The 22,955-nt window shown below is 34.9% G+C and overlaps 1 pseudogene; it reads right to left on the reverse strand.

Annotated features, from left to right (window-relative positions):
• Positions 1-22,955, reverse strand: part of LOC131860376 (alpha-N-acetylglucosaminidase-like) — a 302,730-nt pseudogene that overhangs the window by 256,327 nt on the left and 23,448 nt on the right.

Consider the following 22,955-nt stretch of genomic DNA (forward strand, 5'->3'; position numbering starts at 1 on the left):
AGGCACATGAGACTTGGGAGAGCCATTTTGACACCGTTGAAAGGCATGAAGTTATTTCTGATTTTGGTATGCATTATAATAGTAGTTTGTTATCTTTGCATGGTCTTAACATTCATTAGAATTGATGGGAAAAACAATTAATTGTGTCTGGCAAAACTGAACTGCGAATTTTATCCCAATTGGATGGCATGAAGAGTCTTCTTGAAAATTTTATCCAAAAGAAACAAACACGTCAGCTTGAGCAAAATACTACCCTTGCTGATTTGCAAATAATAAAGAGCACAATGGAGGAGTGAAATCAGCATACTTGCACATGATCGGTGACAAGGATGTGACTATCACACTTGCAGATGAAGCTTTACCTATTTCCAAAAAAACTAAGGGGAAATTTTGTGAGCTCACCATTGAGCTTAATTCCAGGAAGCATGCTTTAGAAAGTGTTAAAAAGGCACTTCTGGAAGTGGAATATCAGCTTCATGTGGCCAAACCATTCAGGGAGCGGGAAAACCAAGAGAGGGATAAAGAGATCAAGCAAGTGATTAAGGAGCTTGATAGCATTTAGGAGGTCTTTGATCTAGTGCATTTTTGCAAGAAATCTGAAAATGAAAGTTTGGATCAGTAGGAGGATAGGTTTGAACTTGAGGATGAAGATAATCTTCAATTTGTTGATATTTTTTGAGACGGGTGCTGAAATATCATTTGATAATCCACTGTTTGAGTTGGATGATAGAGCACCTCTTGATTTTGATAACACTAGTGAAATATGCGATCCAAGTGTGGTGTGCAGTTATCAAGTGGAACCGGTTGATTTGCCTATTGGACACCCAAGACCATTGATGGTTTGCTTGCTGCAATGGACCATAATGAATTGCATCATCATCGTTTGATGATTGATCTTGTAATTTTACCACAAGGGAGTTGTAAGGTGGTTTAGAGTTTGATGAGGTGGAGACCATTGGTGTTCAAAAAAATCTATTTTGACAAAGGATTTTCATCCTAGGGCAGAAAAAATCAATCAATCTTAGAAATGGGGCTTTCTTCTCAAACAATGAATGATCATTCTCTCTACCTAGGACTTCCTTTTATAACCTTTGAAAGGAATTAATATAATTTTCTCTTTATTTTGTTTCCCCTTGTAGTGACCTTTTCACACATCACCCCATTGCAAACGGGGACCGCCTCTTTCCTGCTTTCCACGTCTTGTTAGGTTAGGGCTTTGGCAGCATAGTTGGCAATTTTGAGTTCCACTGCTAGAGTCTCGAAATTTTGATCATGCCTAGTTGTCATTAGGGTTTCGAAGTTTTGTATAGCATCAAATGTGTAAAAAATTGAGCGACTAAGTGATCCTAGAATTTTCTCTAAGTGTGAGCCTTTTGAGCGTAAACATGCCTTTTAATGTCCTTGTCGGTGATATTTAAGTGTCTTAGTGTTTTAAAGGCCTTTAGGAGTTGTTTCTCGCTCCTAGGAAGTTATTCAAGTTGAATTTGCACTTTATCCCAATAGGTTTCCTTTTATTTAACTCAAATTTTGGTAAATTTGCCTAAGTCCAATGCATTTTATTGAAAATTTGAAGTGTCTAGATGATATTGAGTGGTTAAATGATTAAAATCCCGATGAAAATCCATGTTTCAAGGGTCTAAACGTCAAAATTCCTGATGGGAAATGTTTTTCACCCACATTTCCGATGACCCATGATTTTCCCCCACTCAAAATCCTAATGGGAGAAGAATTTCCAATGGATTTCCGATGGACCTCTTTTTTCCCCCATTCAGATTCCTGATGGAGGGCGATTTTCCACTAGGAGGGCAAAATTTAACAAAGTGTTAGGAAATCCTCCTGATGACCAACGTTTTTCCCCTAGGAGTGCAAATGACTTTAATGCGGATGAAATTCATGTTCTTGATGCACATCGATTTTCCACCAGAGTAGTTAATGATCAAATTTTAAGGATTTTTGTACGGATGATGATTCCTAATGGAGGGCAAGTTTCCCCAAGTGCATTTTTGATGAAATTTGTCTAGATAATTATCTAGATAGGGGTCGATTTTCCCCTAAGGTGAATCTTTTGAGTTTTATGGCGAAATTAAGTCAGAATTTTAATTCCAGATGGATGGTGATTTTACTCTGGAGTCCTTTTGTGCAAATTTGATGGAATTTTGATTGGGATTTTTATCCCGATAAGGGGTGATTTTCCCCTAGGGGGTTTAAAATGAATTAAACTTTGAAAAATTTAAATAAATCAGCCCCAAATTTAATTATTTTTGCCATTATTGACGATTATTTAAAAATCAAAAATAATAAATAAATGATTTGCAATAATTATTTAATGATTAACACCTTCTAGAAGCAAATCGATTTTCCCTAGGCAAGTATAAAAAGCAAAGTTTTATCCTACATTGCTTGTGTGGTGAAAACTCAAGGTGAAAACTAGTTTAAAGGAGGTTGACCAGCATTATTATATTATTATATTTGCTAAGTGTTCCATCTAAGTGGCGAGTTGAAGGCATTTTGGTGGTTAATTGTGACTTTTCCAGCTAGGCAGTTTTTTGCTAAGTGTCATTTTGACACCATTTTTCAAGTTGGAGTTGCAGATTGGAGGTTTATTCCTCCTAGTCAGACCTAGATGCCATTTTTGGAGAAGGGTGCAGCTTGGTTAGTGGCCATTTTTTTGCCACTAGGCGATTTTGGTGTGTGGCGCCATTGCTGGGAGGATGGCAATTTTGATTTAGAGGGACATTCTTGGTGATTCTCATTGTTGATGCTGAGTTTCCTTGGTGTTTGTTAGCTTCCATTGTTCTCAAACCTGATTTTGCTGTCATTGCTGAAGGTGGTCGAACCTCCATTGCTGGCTGGAAAGTGCATTTTCGACCTAACATTTCATCCCCAGTAACTTTCAACCTAAGGAAATTTTGTTAAAGGCTATTTTGGAGGGAGTTTCAGAGCATTTTCAGAGGTTATTATTGTTGTTGCAGGTCTGAGACACCATATTGTAGGTTGTCTTCAGACTTAGCTCTATTTCCAGCCACCTTCTAAGTTGGGTGATTTCATTTAGAAGGCATTTTTATACCATTTTGTGGTCATTTTCTAGGTTTATCAACATTGTTTAAGGTACTGGTAAGTCTGAAACATTAATTTTCAGACTTGTCTTCAAATTATTTTTCTTTTACCAGCCCTATACTTATACCCAGTTATGATTGTTTTGACCTTGGGAAGGTTGTTTTCATCACATATTTGCATTCTAGGTGGCTGCAACATGATTTTACTGACTGATTTCAAGTGTTGCAAGTTGTCTTCAGACTTATTGGCAGCCATTAGAGAGCTTGGAAAGGTGTCTTCAGACATTTTTTGATTGAAAATCAAACTTTTCACACCTTTCCTAATACATTTCCAGATTTGGTATACTCCTATGACCTAGATTTTCAATGGATTTTCTGAGTATACTAATGTCTTGAGACTTGGTTAAGTCTGAAAATGATGATTTTAGAGATTTTAGGAGGGTTTTGACCCTATCCTTATTATACTTATGTTCTATTTTCAGAATTCATTAAGAATGAAGATGAAAATGCTGATTTTCATTCCTAAAAGTGTCTAAATAATAAGAAATCAGAACTTGTCTAATTCTGAAAATAGCTATCAGGAGGATTTTTCCAAAGTTATTGACTTCTAGCTTCGTGCAAGTGCAATGTCGAAATCCAGAATTGGGATTTGGAAAGAGCAACAAAAAATAGTTTAGGAGATATTCTACCAAAATCCAAGATGTCATCCAGATGGAAGGAGATTACTGACACAAACATGCATTTCCTGAATATGGATCAGATGTGGCAAAGGATGTTTGGAGTTGGAAATTAGATTCCCTCTCCTACCTATACGAATATCATGAAAAGTGGCATCTATTAGGCCGCTAAATTTCCACAATCCATACAGTGCAACGAATTGATCCTCGAGTGCACAGGATGTTTAATCCTCTCTCCCAAATGATCAAGACTCCCCAAGATGTGACTATTGCCTACCTTGTTGAGGATGCGATTGTTGAGGTGTTTGGAATTACATGCAACGTGGACATGAAGGACATAATGAAGGATGAATATGAAGCGAAGTTCAAATCGAAGGCGGATGCCTGCAAGGCTATAGTGAACAAGGAATGGATGATCAAGCCTAGACCTCATCATTCCAAGGCTCCCAAGACACTCATGTGCACAGATTTGAAAGAGGAATATAGTGACTTGATATCCTACTTAATCGAGTGATGGGGATGTCTCAAGGTGCAATATATCATGGATGGATATTCTATTTCATCCAAGATTGTTTGAAAGGAATAGTGATCAATTGGTCAAATATCATAAGCGACAATCTGGATTTTCAATTGAGGAATGTGGAGAGATCAAAGTCATTTACCATGACTTCTTACCTGGTGTATATACTTGCACGATTTATGAATGCTATCCACAATTGAATATGTATAGAGTTGAAGTTTATAAGAGGGTGAACGATGCATTCACCGTGTACATTACAAGGATGTTGCAAGGCGGAGGTTATCTAAGGAAGCAATAGAGTTGATTGAGCAATACGGATCATGGTACATACAATTTTTCACTTTCACATACCTTAGGATTCATGCTTCCTAGGTATCCTATAGACAGAATAATCCTATTGGAGGTGGTGAGACAGCTTCTGGAATACGATTCCATCTAGAAGGATAAGCAAAGAACAGGGATGACATTTCCTATTTTCGTAGGAAAGACATTGGAGGTTTGTCATTCCACTGTTGTGGCTAGTACGGTGATTGAGGAACTTGCATTCTATTGCCTTGGAACATACAAAAGGAGAGAAAGGTTCGATCCACACAAGAAGGTCAGAAGGATTAGAGGAGATAGATTCATACACAAAGTGGACACTGAAGATTATTGGGCCAACCTGATCGATGAGCAAGCAATAAAAAGAAGAATGTGGTCCAGAATGTCCATGGATTTCATGAGAAAGTGTGAACTCTTTCTCATTCTTGATCAGGTGTTGGATGACAAGGATCATACTCATCCACAATATGAAAATGAAATGAAGAAGGCTATCCTATTGCCTAATTGGTCAAAACAAGAAATGATAGATTTAAGTGAATTAATGAGAGAAGTATTGAGTTTCTCCAGAGGACGGGTAGATAGACAGATGAACAGGTGTAATGTCCCCTACTAGGGCTTGGTCTATTTAACCTATAATTAATCTATTTCAATGCACTTATGACTTAAACAACTTGATTAAGAGCCAAGTCTATTCTATCTTTCTTTAGTCTATCAAGTACTTGCCAATTTACCATACTAGATAATTAATCTTATTCTGATTCATTTATATATCATTTGCATATTTATTAAATACTAGATATATGAGTTATTATGTATTACTGCACAGCAGTTTCTAAAAGATATTATATTAATATCTATTATTATATTAATATTTATATTTATAACCCTTATATTATTCCTTATTCTAATTTGAATATATATATACATATGAATTAAACAATATTACCAATAATTTATGTGTTAGCTAATAACCTATTATATAAATTATTAATTCTACCACTGCCTAAAAGCACTAACTATATTAGTGGTTGTAAGAGCAGACAGGTCTGACATGTGTCAGATCTGGTCTGCCACAGTATACAAATTTAAGAATGGTTTCCATTCATATTACAGTCTATATCAGTATTACTATTAAGTTTTGCATTAAAACATTATCGGGTTTCATATATAAAGAATGCATATTAAGCACAGCACCAAGAACAAGGATGTTTACTACCTATCAATGAATATGGATCTGCATATGATCATAATCTCTTATTCTTCGATCTCCTCCTCTATCCCCCCCTCCCATTTGAGTGTGTTTGAACTTGCTCTTATACGGCTCAAACCAATAGATGACATCCTTTTAAAGTTGATGAGACATCTCTTGTCATAATTAGACTTCTTCATAACCATTGGTTTACTTCCAAAGGATACCAATTATACTTCATATTATGATTGCTGCGCAATTGTATGAAAAGAAACCGTTGCCACCTTTAGTTAGATCGGTTTTAGACATATTGGTAATTTATTATAATCATTGTATTTAATTATCACATATGTCGACTCTGCCTTGGTCAATATTCTTTGACCGCACCTTACTAACTCTCATGCTAGCCATAGTGGTTATATTAATTTCATTTACAAATCGCGCCTTGAAATGATCAATGCTTGTTACCAGATTTGCTATCTTGAACCCCATTGCTATTTGCTAGTCGATAATCTTGGTACTATCGATGATCGCCTTTCTTAGCAGCGACTCGATAAGTGATCAATATTGTCATCTCATTCATAGTGTCTCGACCATTAACCTTGCCACGTAGATCATTATTTTTTAGAAAGATGGCTTCTCAAACTATCGTGCCTTATATCGGGAAGACACTCAAATCATAATGAGCTATATACAAATCACACCATTCCATTCTTTATTCTTCATCGGGCTTTCTTAATAATAATTTCGAATTTTCTCAATGGTTTTGCAATGAGGGCTATCTACTCTTATATTTGGTCAAGATCCCCTATGATAACACCAATTATCGGGTACGTTATGAAGACACTCTCATTGTTCATCCGAATCATTGGGAGGTGAAAGGTGTCATATTGTGTTTGCAATACTTATTCTTTTGTGTGTTCCATCAACTTACAACATGGAAGTTTTGAGTCGGCTACAAATGTTATTTGTTGTGCCATCCAACAATATTAGCGATACTTGTTATTAATAATAAATATTAATATTATTAATAATAAATATTAATATGTATTAAAATAATAATATTTAATAAATAAATAACTATTTAATAATTTCAATTAATCTTTCATTAATTAATAATAATTATTTAATTCAAGTTTTATATTCGCTCTTCTTAAGTGTGGTTTAAGGAGAGCATAAATAATTTATATTGTATATCGGTTCTATTAATGGCATTGTATTAATACTATATTATTCCAAATAATACTTATAATGTATTTTGACAATTCATGTTTATATTTTATATTTATTAAATAACACGTTATATGGTAAGTGTAATATGTTCAATATATCTATTTTATGTTTTAATAGTATTTTATGGTAAAACTTCTTTAATAGTTAAAACTTAATATAATATTAATAATTGAAATATGAACGTTACATTAAAATAAAACAATAATAATAAATAATAATCATAACAAATAATAAACATTAATAATCATATATTAGAGGAAAATCGTGAAGTCTCATAAATGAGACGATTTTCCAATATCATTAAATGTTAATTAATAAATGTTTTAATTATCGTATTTATTTAATCCAATGTCCAAAGAGGGGTTATGACAACAGGTTAGTTGATATGGGTGTTATCTTTACGTATGATAAGATGAAGCAGGGGGAATCCTTTTCTGAGGATGATCGGAGGACAATTAGTGACATAAGGATTCATGCAAATGAGGAGAGCCAAGCTCCAAAGCGAAGGAAGAATACACCAGGAGAAACCAAGGCTAGAGGGAAGAAGATTGAAGAAGTAAAAGCCTAGCGTTCCTTCACCTCCCCTCAGTTTCTCATCAATCAAGGAAATTGATATGCCAGAGCAGAATAAGGATTTTGAGCAATGCTCAAACACAGTGATATTGCCGGAAAATAAACAGGAGTTGCATGCCACAGCTACATCCGCTCCACCTAATGAAGATGATGATTAGCCGGGGTATCCCACTATCCTTTTGGAGGTTGGTTTGGGGAAGAATGTGTATGATTTGACTAAGAATAATGATAATGATGATGATTTTATCTCAGCATTGAAGGAGCTAGATCAAGAGATGTGTCCTGATGACGAGATGGAGATGACTGCTATTCATGATTAGTTGATGAGGAACATGGTGAAAAGTAAGAAAATGGTAGAAGTGCAAGCTATTGATGATATTGATGATCACTTAGCCAGGAGCAATAAGTATAAGGAACCCAAGAAGGCTAAGATTCTTTTGAACATAGCTAGAGATGAGACAGAAATGCGGATTGCGCAGGTTGTTGTTCCTATTGGAGATGTTACTAGAGATGCAGCTACTCCCATGGACTTCCAAATTACCTTGTTTTCCCTTGGACGATCTACAAAGGAGCAAGAATTCCAAGAACTTGGTGATACAATTCAAGTGATCAATGCGAGAATGGATAGTCAAATTGAGAAGAAAAAGAAGTATAAGTAAGAGAACATCAAACTTAAGGAGTACATTGCAGAAATGAGGAACGAGAATCCCGCCCTCATTTCTCCTTACCCATTTTGTGGAGAAACAGGCGAATGATTTCCTTACCCATTTTGTCCAAGCATTTGACAAGACAACGACACTCATATTCAGGATACAATATTTGGAGGGAGTTTGTGTGGAATTCTAATCTATTCAAGAGAAGACTATTCCCCGCCTCAGAGTATTGAAGAGAATTATTGTCCTCGTTGATCAAGGAGAGAGTTGTACATGATGTAGATAGATATGATTTCCATGGCTAGTATTGTTCATTAGCCATGAAGAAATCTACTTACGAGCACGCAAAAAAGGATTGTACAAAGATAGAAGGATCAATTCAGGAGATATAGTCAAAGATCCTTGCATCTATTGAGGAGTTATTGGGAGTAGATGTTAGTGAGGCAAGTGGTTTATGCTTAGCAAAGTTGAAAGATAAGATGAAGTTTACGTACTTCAATCAGTTGGACTCTTTGAAGAAGAGTCTGATGGATGATTTAGTTTCTTTGTTGATCCATGTTCACAATTCGCAAAAGCTTATGCCAGATTGGGAAAAAACCTTGGATGCTTGCTCGGATGCGTTGGACGTGATTGATTTGTAGCAGGATGCCTTGCCCAGCATTTCCATGGAAGAATTAGATTCTATATTGACTAGATTCTTGGAGTATGTTGTGAGAAAGAGAGAGAGAGATGCAAGACAGAATCTTCTAGAAGATTCCTTACTTGATGATTAGGCATTATTTTACTAGGCCATATCTTGGTGGCTCCACTTTTGATGTAAACCCTAATTAAGGCAACTCTAGGGTTTTGTTGGCATGATCTTGGCCCTTGATTTTGGTTGAATCTTGGCCATTCATTTTGTTTGAGGCTATATATACCCAATTGCCCCTCATTTGTAAGAGAGGTTTTTTGAGAATTGTCAGTATATGCTATAGATTTGAATACAAATCATTGTTCGACTTGATGGTGATTTTTGTTTAAGTGTTGTTTGCATTTGAGTTTCTCAATTCCTCCAAGTTAGATTAGAAGTTTAGATTAGAAATTTTCTTTGAGAGTTTGTTAAATTGAATGAGAGAATTTGTTGAATGCATTTGTGTAGAATCCATTAGTCCATACCACTAGCCTCTTGCTGATTGTAAGTGCGCCTTGCATGGTCAAGTGGAATTTCTATATGAGTTTAACTTCAATTGTTATACATCCATTGTTATGCATTAACTTGAATGGTGATCAATGTTTGATGGTAATGATTTGAACATCTTTGAATTATACCTTAGATGATTGCACTGCGCTTGTGTCAAGTTGTTTGATTTGATGGTGAGACCTTGCCCAGTAGGATTTCAGTGAATCATTCACTCTTTTTCTTGCATTCTAGGTTTTAGAATAGAATTCCTAAACCCTATTCCTTTTGCCATTTTTTAGAAATCCTTGTTAGAATAGACCAAGAGCTTAATTGCAAAATCTTAAGTCATCATCATTCCTATTCCAATTCCAAATCCATGAGAAATATCCACATTAAACAATTACGTAAGTCCCCAAGTAAAAACAGATTTATCACATCAAGCCATTGAGTTACCTACATGTCAAGAACTGACTGTAGAAACCTTGGGATCGCAATATGATCTTTCTTGCAATCATAGCATATTCAACGATTTTGTTCAAGAGAGGGTAAAATACTTTGGTATTTTATTTTGTGTTCGTATGTGCGTAAAACACACATCAACACCGCTCCAAAACTTTATTTAAAAGTTTCTAGAAAGACCTTTTAAATAAACATTTCTTTTGGTCCCTTATCCTAGCAAAGCTTTACAAAAAAAAAATTATTTTTAATAATAAAACATAAGTCATCTTTTCATGAATATAACATATTTTTTGCAACTAAAGTTAATTACTAAATTATTTCCTTAGGTCAAAAAGGAGACGTGATAAAGGGTCAGTACCCAATTCTTGAATGTATTGTACCCTAAATTGGCAGGGAAATGAATCGATTCAATAACCTAGCAAATTACTACCAATCAAATTGGTATCTACCTAAAAAGCCTCCAGAATATGTAGCAACCATTATAGTTTTTCAATGAATTTTTTGTGTTTTGGTCTTGTACAAATAAATAAAAAAGTTTTCAAATTTTCTTTCTGGAATCATTTATGTAATTATGTGGATCAATGGCACCCATTTTGTTAAAATGATATTGCATTATATAGACGATAAAAATTGATCATATTTAAGTTTAGTAGATCAACTATAATTGATAGCAAAATGTAAAAGTATGCAGAATTAGCTATGGATCTTGATCCTTACTCTCTAGCATCTTCGATAGTCCAGAAATAGCAGAAACACACATATCCTAAATTTTTGTATCATTACTATCTATTTTAATAGAAATTCCATTCTTTCTTATCAGAAAAAAGTTATGAATTTGAACTCAATCAGTATAACATTTAGAACTGTAAATCTTATCAAGAAACTATGTTAGCAAACAAACCACAGTTGAATGTAATTAAGATATAGTTCTTAAAAATTAAGTTGGTACCAGGAGTCATTCCAAGTTCACACATTCGACTAAGTATTCGTTTTTGCAACTGTAACTACTGATCCAACCAGCTCTGAGGCAAGGGACCACCCCATCTATCATAACCAAATATGTCCAGAAAGAAATGAGAACTAGGTCCCAAGATGCAATATGAATCATTAAATTCAAAAAGAAAATGCTCAAATTATGTATCTGTTGGTCTGAGAGAACAAAATGTAGCTGATATTTGTTTTAGGATTGCAAAGGCTTATTAGAAAGATATTGTGAGATTAAGTAGTTTGCATGCTTAGTGTGCCATAACAATGCGAATATTTTTAAAGTTCTTTGCAACAAGACAACAGTTTTTGTAAAGTTATTTCAATTTCAATTAAAGAACAAGTTATGAACTATGTATGCTATATATGGATATGAGGAATTATGTCAATGTCTAATAATTCTGATTTTTATCTGTAGGTCTGAAGGAGAGAGATCATTTAATGTTTTCTATGTCTTCTCCAAATGAATTCAATTGGCATATATATCATTTAGGCAACCGGTCAATTGGTGTTTTGACCGGTCATGCCTTTTAGGCATGACCGATCAATGCACCCATTGATCGGTGCCTTTGTAATTATACCATTAACACAATGCTGATTATCGGTTCAAAACCCCCGATAGCATATTGTAATAACATAATATAATGACTGATCAATATAATGAATCGGTTCATATAAACACCGATGATTCAAAGTGCACGATGTATGTAATCCAACCGGTGCATTTGTTAACCAATGTTAATTTCAAATGAAGCGGTGTATTCGTTAAACCCGATAACAAATATGCCTGATAATAGATGTGAATCGGTGTCAATGGTTATGCACCCGATAGCAAGTATGTATCGGCGAATTTAACCCGATAACTTATAGCATTTAATATTCTATCGGGTTAATACCCCGATAGCATATTAATGCCAATTAACAATTGACATTAATATGCTATCGGGTTGTTAGCCTGATGGCATAATGATAAGTAGTGTTTGTACAATCCGAAAATCATATGCAATATAAATCAGACATGAAGCATGTAAATAACAGAACAAGGAAGGTTAGGGAGATCTTATCTTGCATAAGCTACCATGCATTAACACTCCCTCTTAGCTTTGGAAGATAGATAAGACAACCTGCATCACATTTCCTTTTCATAACTAAGATAATGTCAGTCAGCAAAAATCATTTATACATGAGAAGTACCATCAAGACATATGATACAAAATAGAAGAACATCACCTAAGCATGTGACATAAAGTATTATTTTAACATGTGATAAAAGTAAGAGAATCATCACCTGATCATGTGAGAAATCACCAAAACATGTGATCTGTAAGATTCATCAAGATATCACTTAACACGTGATATCAGTATTGCCTAACACGCAATACTTAAGGACAAGTCTATGAGAAAGGTTAGTTTCTCATCATATCCAAGTTGTGATAAGTGCAATATCATTTATAAATGTTTATCACAACATAGTCATGGCAAATCCATGACTCACCAGAGATCCAACATGATCAATGGTTGAGATATCACCTACGCGTGATATCAGTATTGCCTAACACGCAATACAAGGATAACCATATGAGAAGTGCTTAAGTTCTCATTATATCCAAGTTGTGATAATGCAATAACATTTGTACAAATGTTGTATCACAACATAGTCATGACACATCCATGACTTACCAGTGATCCAACATGATTACTGGTTTGACTATCATAAGATCGTCACCTTATGATGTCTACATACAAGTGTTCAGTATCTGAGAGATCGTCACCTCTTAGATATGAACACAGGTGGCAAGAAGCCAAGAGATAGTCCAGACATGACAAAGAAGTTTACACATTAAACATCTTAAATATATGTAAGTATAGATTACAAAGCAAATTACCTTTCTATCATACCTAAACCCTTTCTGAAGTGATCAACCTTCACTCTGGAAAGTGGTTTGGTCAGAATATCTGCAGTTTGATCTCCTGTACACACATATTCTAACTTTATCACATTCCTGTCAACCATATCTCGTACATAGTGATATGGAATCTCAATATGTTTGGACCTGTCATGAAATACTGGATTTACAGAAAGTTTTATACAGCTTTGATTATCACACTGGATGACTGTAGGTTTCATAGGTTCTCCAAATAATCCCACGAGCAATTTCCTTAGCCATACTGCTTCTCGGGCAGCCATTGAAGCTGCAATATATTCAGCCTCTGTGGAACTCTGAGCTACTGAAGATTGTTTTCTGCTGATCCAGGATATCATGGCTGACCCTAAACTGAAGCAGCACCCTGAAGTGCTCTTTTTGTCAGTCACACTGCTAGCCCAATCTGAATCTATAAATCCATGTAGATCTATGTCAACCTTTTCATATTTGAGACCAAGCTTTAGGGTACCTTGTAGATATCTCATTATACGCTTTACTGCAACCAGGTGTATCTCCTTAGGTTCACACATGAACTAACTTAAGGCATTAACAGTATAGCAAATATCTAGCCTTGTATTTACTAGATACATCAGGGACCCAATCATCTGCCTGTATTGAGTGGGGTCAGTAGGTCTTGATTCTGTTGCTGCTTCTTTAAGTTTATGGAAGTTGGTTTCCATAGGAGAGGTCATGGGTCTGCAGTTTAGCATTCCAAATCTTGTCAATATGTCCAAGGTGTACTTCCCTTGGTTTAGTACAATATTATCAGAATTCTGCCATACTTCCAATCCTAGGAAGTAATGAAGAAGCCCCAAGTCTTTCATATCAAATTCTGTGGATAGATCTTTCTTGCATTGATCTATTAGGTGATCATCTTATGTTTCACTTATAGTTTCCTCAAGATACTCCCTCTGAAGCTCAGGAGTAGGTTCTTCTTCTAGGTTAGGAGTAGGATTATGAATTTCAGGTTCTATTGTATTTTGGGCCCTTTTGAAGGCTGTCTTCTTCGAAGATTACATCCCTACTGAGTTCAATATTTCTCTGCCCTTGTACATAAATTCTGTAGGCTTTAGAAGTTTCACGGTATCCTACAAGTATTCCCCTTTTTCTAGAGGGTTCTAGTTTTAGTCTTTTCTCTTTAGGTACATGAATATAGACCGGACACCCAAATATCCTAAGATGGTTGATATCTGGTTTTATCTTGGTAAAGACTTCCTCAGGAGTTTTATCTTCAAGGTGTGAATGAGGACATCTATTTTGTATGTACACAGCAGTGTTAGTTGCTTCTGCCCAAAGGTTCAAGTTTAGATTTTGATCTAGTATCATGGCTTTGGCAGCTTCTACTATGGTCCTATTTTTCCTTTCAGCTACTCCATTTTGTTGTGGATTATAAGGTATTGTCAACTCCCTCTTAATCCCAGAATTTCTACAAAAGTCTTTAAATAGTTCTGATGTGTATTCCCCCCCATTGTCAGTTCTTAAGGATTTAATTTTGTTTTCAGAGAGATTTTCTGTTAATGTTTTAAACTCTTTGAACCTACTTAGGATCTCTTCTGATTCTTTACATTTCAGAAAGTAGATCCACGTCTTCCTAGAGTAGTCATCAACAAAAATTACATAGTACAAAAATCCCCCTAGCGAGGGTACGGACATAGGTCCACATACATCAGAATGAATTAACTCCAAAACTTTGCTAGTTTTCCTAGTACTATTCTGAAATGCATTTTTTGGTATTTTTACCTAAGGCACACCCTTTGCATGCCTCTGAATGATATTGCTTCAACTTAGGTAGACCTGTGACAAGGTTTCCCATGGTTGACAAAGCTCTATAATTTAGATGGCCTAATCTCCTGTACCATACTTCATTTGCATTAGTTGCTTCATGGATCAATGCTAGATTGGGCTCTGTACATAGCTCATACAAATAGCCTTGTCTTCGACCAATGACCTTAGCGTCTTTGATGGAGGATCTCTTTGGCCAAGCCAACACCTTGTTTTCCATGAAGGTCACTCTGTATCCTTGATCTTCTAGTGTTGATATGGAGATTAGATTTCTTTTGATGCCTGGAACATATAGTACTTCTTCAAGTCGTAGTGACATGCCTGACTTCAGTTTGATGGTGCAGGTTCCAATTCCTCTGACTGGATGTGAAGAATCGTCTCCGATGGTTACTTCCTCATCATCTTTCTCTATCATGGAGTCTAGTATTTCTCTAAAGCCGGTGATGTGTCTGGATGAACCACTGTCGATCACCCATGAGTTAGATTTGTTTGAAGTATGGCTTGTAAGTGTTGAGTAGAGGACATAGTTCTCAGAGTCATTTTCTTTTCTAGATTTCTTCACTTTTGCAAATGTGGCTTGCTTCCCTTTCTCCGGACAGTTTGCAACATAGTGTCCGAATTTGTCACACCTATAACATTGAACATGTAATAGGTCTTTCTTAGAAGTGTTCTTGCCTTGTTTAGCTTTTCTTTTCCTGAATTGCTTCTTTTTGTACTTTTTATTGATGTTTGTATTTAGGACTTACAAGTCTTCATCTATATTCTTCTGTTTTATTCCTACCTTGTTCAATCGGGATTCTTCTTGTAGATAGTCATCTCTTAGTCTTTCAAACTTAGGATATTTGGACCTTGCACTGATGCCTTGGACGAATGTGCTCCATCCACTAGGCAACCCATCTAAAGCAATGAGTGTTAGTTCTTTGCCTCGGATCTCGTAGTCCAAAGTTGCAAGTTCATCTTTTAGAACTGATATCCGCATGAAGTAGGCGTTGGTTGTCTCCCCTTTGTTCATGGTGATATGATTTATTTCTCGTTTTAGTGCTAGAGTACGACTTGCATATGATATCTCAAATGTCTTTTCAAGTGCCTTGAACATTTTATAAGCCGTCTCCTGCTTTCTAATGATGGGCATTATATTATTTCTTACCCCATCCACTATTATTTTAATAGCCTTATCATTTCCCTCGATCCATTTGGATTTCTCGGTTTCATCTTTTGGTTGTGCACTTTCAGTTTGGACATATGAATCAACATTGTTTTCTCTTAAAATCATTTTGATTCTAAACTTCCAAGCTGAAAAATCTTCGCTACCTCCGAGTCTATCTTCGAATCTGATAGCATTGGTCATTATGGAAATGTGATGTAGTTTGTAACTTAGTCCTTGAATTTTATCAAAATTGAATAGCCTTAGGTTCGATTACCTTGGCTCTGATACCATGTAAAGTTATTTCAATTTCAATTAAAGAACAAGTTATGAACTATGTATGCTATATATGGATATGAGGAACTATGTCAATGTCTAATAATTCTGATTTTTATCTGCAGGTCTGAAGGAGAGAGATCATTTAATGTTTTCTATGTCTTCTCCAAATGAATTCAATTGGCATATATATCATTTAGGCAACCGGTCAATTGGTGTATTGACCGGTCATGCCTTTTAGGCATGACCGATCAATGCACCCATTGATCGGTGCCTTTGTAATTATACCATTAACACAATGCTGATTATCGGTTCAAAACCCCCGATAGCATATTGTAATAACATAATATAATGACTGATCAATATAATGAATCGGTTCATATAAACACCGATGATTCAAAGTGCACGATGTATGTAATCCAACCGGTGCATTTGTTAACCAATGTTAATTCCAAATGAAGCGGTGTATTCATTAAACCCGATAACAAATATGCCCGATAACAGATGTGAATCGGTGTCAATGGTTATGCACCCGATAGCAAGTATGTATCGGCGAATTTAACCCGATAACTTATAGCATTTAATATTCTATCGGGTTAATACCCCGATAGCATATTAATGCCAATTAACAATTGACATTAATATGCTATCGGGTTGTTAGCCTGATGGCATAATGATAAGCAGTGTTTGTACAATCCGAAAATCATATGCAATATAAATCAGACATGAAGCATGTAAATAACAGAACAAGGAAGGTTAGGGAGATCTTATCTTGCATAAGCTACCATGCATTAACAGTTTTGACGGAATAAAAAAGATTTCAAAGAAGGGAATCGGCATTCAGTAGAAAGAAGTCAAAGATTAGTTGGTTCTATAGAGTTGACACTTTGAAGATCATACCCATGTAAATTTCCCATCCGTGACCATGCTAGGAATGCTGGTCCTCCAAAGAAATCATCTAAATCTGGTTTGGTCAAATTGTATCTCTGTCACCAAGAATTCTATCATTCAGTATAAAAAATATAATACGTATGAAAGAAAACATAGACAACCTTTAGCATTTATTGCAAACAATGAAACATTAGTTCCCCTTATAAATAAATCCTGTGACATAGTATTTGACACTTTTCATCTAAAACTGAAGTGTTTCTGATTACCTAAGTACCAAGCGACAAAAATATTTGGAAAATTCCAAATATTGAAAGGTGAAGACATAATAGAAATTAAAAGATTTTGATAGCCTGCGATTTGTCAAAGAAAAAATTAATACAAGAATATAAGAACTAGACATCAAAGTGTCAGTTATCCTTTAATATGCATTTCAACCATCAGACTCAACAATAACTTGGCTGACCCACGAAAATTCAAAAACTGGGGCTTGGCAAAAACTAGGGGAAAAACTCAGAAAAAATTTTGAACATTAAACAACACATAAATTTGTTTTAAAAAATCCTCAAAAGCATGCATATACGGATATTAGGGAGCATATCACTTATTTCCTTCATATATAGATAAAAATTAAAGTTCTATACACATCATAGACTGAAAAACAACTTCAATTCATATCAAGTCCAAGTTTTTATTCCCATACACCAACAGCAGAATCCTAACCAACAATTTTGACATCTAAAACAAGAGAACATATAAAAATGAAATTAGAGAACTAAACTATGTCAAAAATTGTTTGAAAAAAATAAAACAAAAAATATGTAATATAGTAAAAATTATTTGAATAAAGAAACTACCCTGAGGATCTCTTTCATGTGCTCATCAAATGAATCATCAAAACTGGTCTTCACGACCTTCTGTAGTTCAGCCTTAGGACTATGCAACCATCTTAACATGGGAGTGTATGACATTCTACCAAAGGAGAATCTAGCAGAGAAATGAGATCTGAAGATAGAGACACGAGTGCATGATTTTCTATCACATAATTTTTGATAGAACAAAAAGAGGAATCAGAATTACTTCCTATTGATAGGAGAAAGTTACCACAATTCCAAGGCAACAAGAAAGAAGATTTTGTTCAACATTGTTGCAAATGTATGGTCAAATGGACAAGAGATATTAGCTCTGATAATTTCCTAGCTATCATTTCTAAGCAAGGGAAGAATTCATAGAATTTATTTTCTCTCAAAAAACATAAACATATTAAGCAATGACAGACTCTAGAAAGCACATAAAGTGATAAGGTTCAAGTGACTTGTGGTGGAACAAATAGCTCTAAAAAAGAGATTGTTTGTAATGTCCCCACTTTCCCAGTGATCACTTAGGAGCATAGATTTGCCTATTAGCCATCTCCACAGGTGAAATTTAGTGGACAGGAGATGTTAATGCTACCAAGGGGATCCATACTTAGCCATTTTTGGCCTTGGATAGCTTATTTTATTTGTACTTTGTGATATTTCATTATAAAGTTACTTTATTCTAAAAATAGAAATATTTTATAAAAGTAACTTTATAAAGGAAGAATATTTAATTCCAACTTAAAAGTCATAAAGTTACCTTGGAACGCCTACCTAGGCAAGTTGTTTCTTTTTAAAAAGTGGGCAAGATTTAAAGTTGAATTGGACCCTCAAATTGGATGCCTAAGTGGAAAGAATATTCCCTTGGGATATGGGAATATGAGAACCCTACTTTGGGTGTGAGGTTTTGAGAAGCACAAAAGGGAGTTGTACGGCAACTTTTTGGCATTCATGACTATTATTTTTACAGCTTCTATTTGGAATTGAGCTCTGCAAGTGCATACCAGCAGCAGTTCCACCTTGGGAAACGAAAACTTCTTAGAGGGAGGTGAGTTTGGACACAACCCCAACTCACATGACTGAAGAATTCTTCCAAAATTCTTGTTTGTGCATCAAAATCAGACCTACAGCAGCATTATCAGATTGGTGACAGCATATTAATCAAGTTTTAGATGCCATTGAAGGCTACCACATTCATTTCCAGCTCCCACGTGGCTTCCTAGGGCAGGCTGTACACCTTGGAGGCACCTGAAGTGCTAAATAAATATTTCAGCAGCAGATAGGGTTTCAAATTTGTTATAAATTCATTGTCAGCAGTAGTAAACAGAAAATAAATCTTTCCTTCAGGTTTATTATGGCATATGTGATGGCTATCAGCAATTCACTGTGGAAAATGGATCAAATTCAGTGATCTTGCCTGGGAGCCTGAAGGGAATTGTAGCAAAACTTTTTATTTTTCCCATAATTGTTTTTGATAATTATAGTAGATGATAATAAATATCATTGGAGGTATTGGCCCCATCGGGAGATTCCTGTATTTCCAGATTCACCAGTTCTATCAATAAAAGGTATCTTTCCTGGCAAGCACTGGACTCCTGGTATGCTACTTGTTGTTCTGAATAATTAGAATCCTTAGTTCTGGAAGTATTTACATTGCTGTTCATTAAAATCAGAACTCTGATTTATTTATCAGTCGATTATATTCATTCATTTTGTGGTTCAAAATGTTACTATCTTTGCTATTCTATCACACTTAAACTCTGAGCAAGCATTGACAATAAACTTAAGCACAAAACCTCAAGGAACCATTCTAGATTTCAATCAGCAGCAAATAAACTCAGAAGAAGGTTCAGCATAGAATTGGCAGGGATCTTACATTGTTGAAGGCAGATAGGAAATTCCCTCTCCAAGAATAACTAAAAATATTCTACAATGCAAGCTGTTTACAAGAATATTTAGTACTAGCTAAGTTTCGAGAACTGTCCCATGGGGGATCATATTCCTGACATAGTAAATAGGAAATAGTAAATACCATGTGCAATACTAACAGCATAGTTTTTATTTACAAATTTTGCATCAGTACACTGGTAATAATGAGATTAACATAGTTAAAACAGTGTCATTAGGAAAGATGGCTAATAAATGCAAAAATAAGGGATAAAATTTAGAGGCCCCCAGTTACGCATGTCTTGACTCTTGAACAATTTAACCAAGTTGCCATTAGACATCTTCAGTGAGAAACAAAATGCTTACAGAGAAATTAGAAAAAATTTGGAAGAAATTTTCATCTGTGACACTGATGAAGAGGTGAGAGAAGGCAACAAGTATCAGCTGAGGTGACTGCAGAGGACCAGACTACAAGGATTGCTTAGTTTTCAGTACGAGTGAGTCTCATGTGAGCTAGACTCACATTGCTTCCTCAAGATCCCCTCCAGTTTCCTAAGCAGATCTCTTGCCAAAATGCACTTATAAGCAATGGGAGTCTATCCTACATTGGAACAATGCCTGGCAGATCTTTAATGAGATTAAGAGCAGTTGACCACTGTTCATGAAAAGACTTGATCTTTTAATAAGCAATAGTCTTGAGACATCATTAGAAATTAGAATGTCCACCAATCTAGAAGATTTTAAGTTTTCCTAACCCACAGCCAGCAAGATTTAGGGCCTAGATAAACTCCATTTATCTGCAGATTGGTACTTTCTCCTTGTGAAGCCAAATCCTGTTACCCATTCCACCCATGGTGTTTTTGGCAGTTTGTGACAGCATAAAAAAATGGGTCATCAAAAGATAACAACATTGGAATTAGTAGCATAATTGTATTATTAATTAACATTCCAATAAAGTTGAGGAAGTTCAATGCTGTATCACAAATAATGTAGGAAGTGGGCATAAAACAACAAATGAATCTCATAGATATAGATCTCCAAATATAGTTGCAAAAAATATTCACTTCAAAGTATAGTTATGCTGGTTGTATCTCAGCAGGAAGTGAAAAAGCATTACCCCACTGAATGTTTTATCATCTTAGGACAACATCAGCATATGAGAAAGTTGATGACTAATACAGAACTTGTTTAAGCATAAAATCACATAAAAGAAAGAGAAGGTTAAGAGCCACTATGTCAATTTTTTTCAGTTGGCAAGACAAGAAAAAATTTTAATAGTTGGAGAAAGCACAAAAATGCAGACATGGAAGCCTCCCATAAGAATATCACAATTGATAGTAACAAAAAATAAATCATTTTTCTGCATGTCTCTCAAATCTGTCCATCTGAAGATCTATCTATATAACAATCACTTAAATGCCTCCCAAAAGAAAAATTGGCATATTTCAAAATCAAGAAAAAATAATGGCTAAGGAAACCAAATAAAAATGTGACTGTACAGATCTACCAAATGTGCCCCGTGGATGGACAACAGATACAGAAGATAAAATAAAGACATTATATATTTATCCCCAAAGACACTACTTTGGAAGCTATTGTGCATTATAACTGAAAATTTTGTATGGCAGCAAAAGTCTAATTTTGAATTTCTGCCTTGTCTCGACTAAAATCAGATTTGAGAACTTACACCTCAATCGCATTGTCCAATACATGTTACATACAGAAAACTCAAAGCCTGACAAGGATACCCAGGATGAGTAATAACCACAGTGATTTGTAGACACAGTGGGATAGACAAACTCATTTCTGAACTGCTCCGGCATCACATTTTTAATGATCTTGCGACTGTCCATCTCAACTAAAAAGCTACTTTGAGGATCTTTTGAAGCATCGCTTTCACTTTATGCAGTTGTAGTAAATTACCTGAATTTGCAGCCCATTTTCCCCCATGTAATTTTTTTACTTTTACACTCAGAATGAATCATGGAAAGCTTAAGAGGTACTATTTTTCTAAGTTTCAGGGGCACATAAAAGAAGAATATCTTCAAATGTTACTCTGTTTTAGTTGAAGAACACCAATTTGCATAATCAATGCAGCTAACATAAGATAGGAATTTGAAAAACTTCAAATGTTACGCTGTTGTCAGTTGATAAACACTTCAAATTTGCATATTCAATGCCAATAGCATAAGATAGAAACTCGAACACGAAACATGCATTTACAAAGGTAATATTAGCAGCACAGTTAGCAGTATGAGAGAGATATAAATTTATAAGTTCAAGAAAATATGTCAATGTTTAGATATATACAACAATATATCAAAACATGCTAATATACCAAGATGTTGAGATATAATTGAGAGACTGCAGAGAAAAAAATGTTGCTTTAGGGCAGAAATCGTACATGCAATAAATCCCAAAGAGAATACAGAAAACAAATATACATGCAACACAAAATAACTAGCCATATTCAGATATAATGGAGAAAAATAGATTATTTAGCAACTCGTTTATGTAAAGAAGGGATTGACTAAGTATATTGGATAACAATGAATTAAATCTCAATTCATGTTTGATTATTGCTGACCAACAGTGGCAATAACGTACATGAAAATGTGCATTGTATATTAGTATCATAAAGAATAAAACATGCCTACATATATTTTCTCTTTATATTAATTACATTTATTTGATGACAAGGATTACCAGAAACACTTTCTGCCAAATCGCCTCTTGCCCTGTAAAAGCCAATGGTAAATTTACTCCTTGAAGAGCCATCCAATCGATTTCCTTCTCCCATCGTTCCCAATCCCACCATGCAAAGGTATCTAGACAATTCATTAAATTTACTGTGTTAGAAACAATAGCATTTGAAACTGCAAATTATTATTATTTTGTCATCCACATACAATCAGTGACAGGTAAGTATCAAGTATGTGGTAGAACATGTACAACAAGAACTATAATACAAGTAGAATATTTCTCGAGAGTAAAAACTTGAAAGTTAAGCATTCAAATCACCAGAGTAAGAAAAAATAGTTAAATTTAAAATGAACACAAAATGTGAACAGTTCAGTGAAGCAGACAAATGGTATCACCATTTGCATGCAAATTCTACATAATTTTTTGTTTCCTATTTTTTCCTGATTGTATCATTTTAGCTTTCTCTCTTAGTTCCCATGACCTTGTGAAGCTAAAAGGAAAGACTAGTATTCACATTAGGCATATACTCAGAAAATCTCAAAAAATGAACAAAAAATTATGATGTTTAATCAGGATTCAACTGCATAAAACATCATAATTTGACACACTGAAAAATATCTCGTACTTGTCAATAAAAAATTACATGAATTTTCACACCAAAAAAGTAAA

The sequence above is a fragment of the Cryptomeria japonica genome, chromosome 11 (assembly GCF_030272615.1).
Source record: "Cryptomeria japonica chromosome 11, Sugi_1.0, whole genome shotgun sequence".
NCBI classification, from domain to species: domain Eukaryota; kingdom Viridiplantae; phylum Streptophyta; class Pinopsida; order Cupressales; family Cupressaceae; genus Cryptomeria; species Cryptomeria japonica.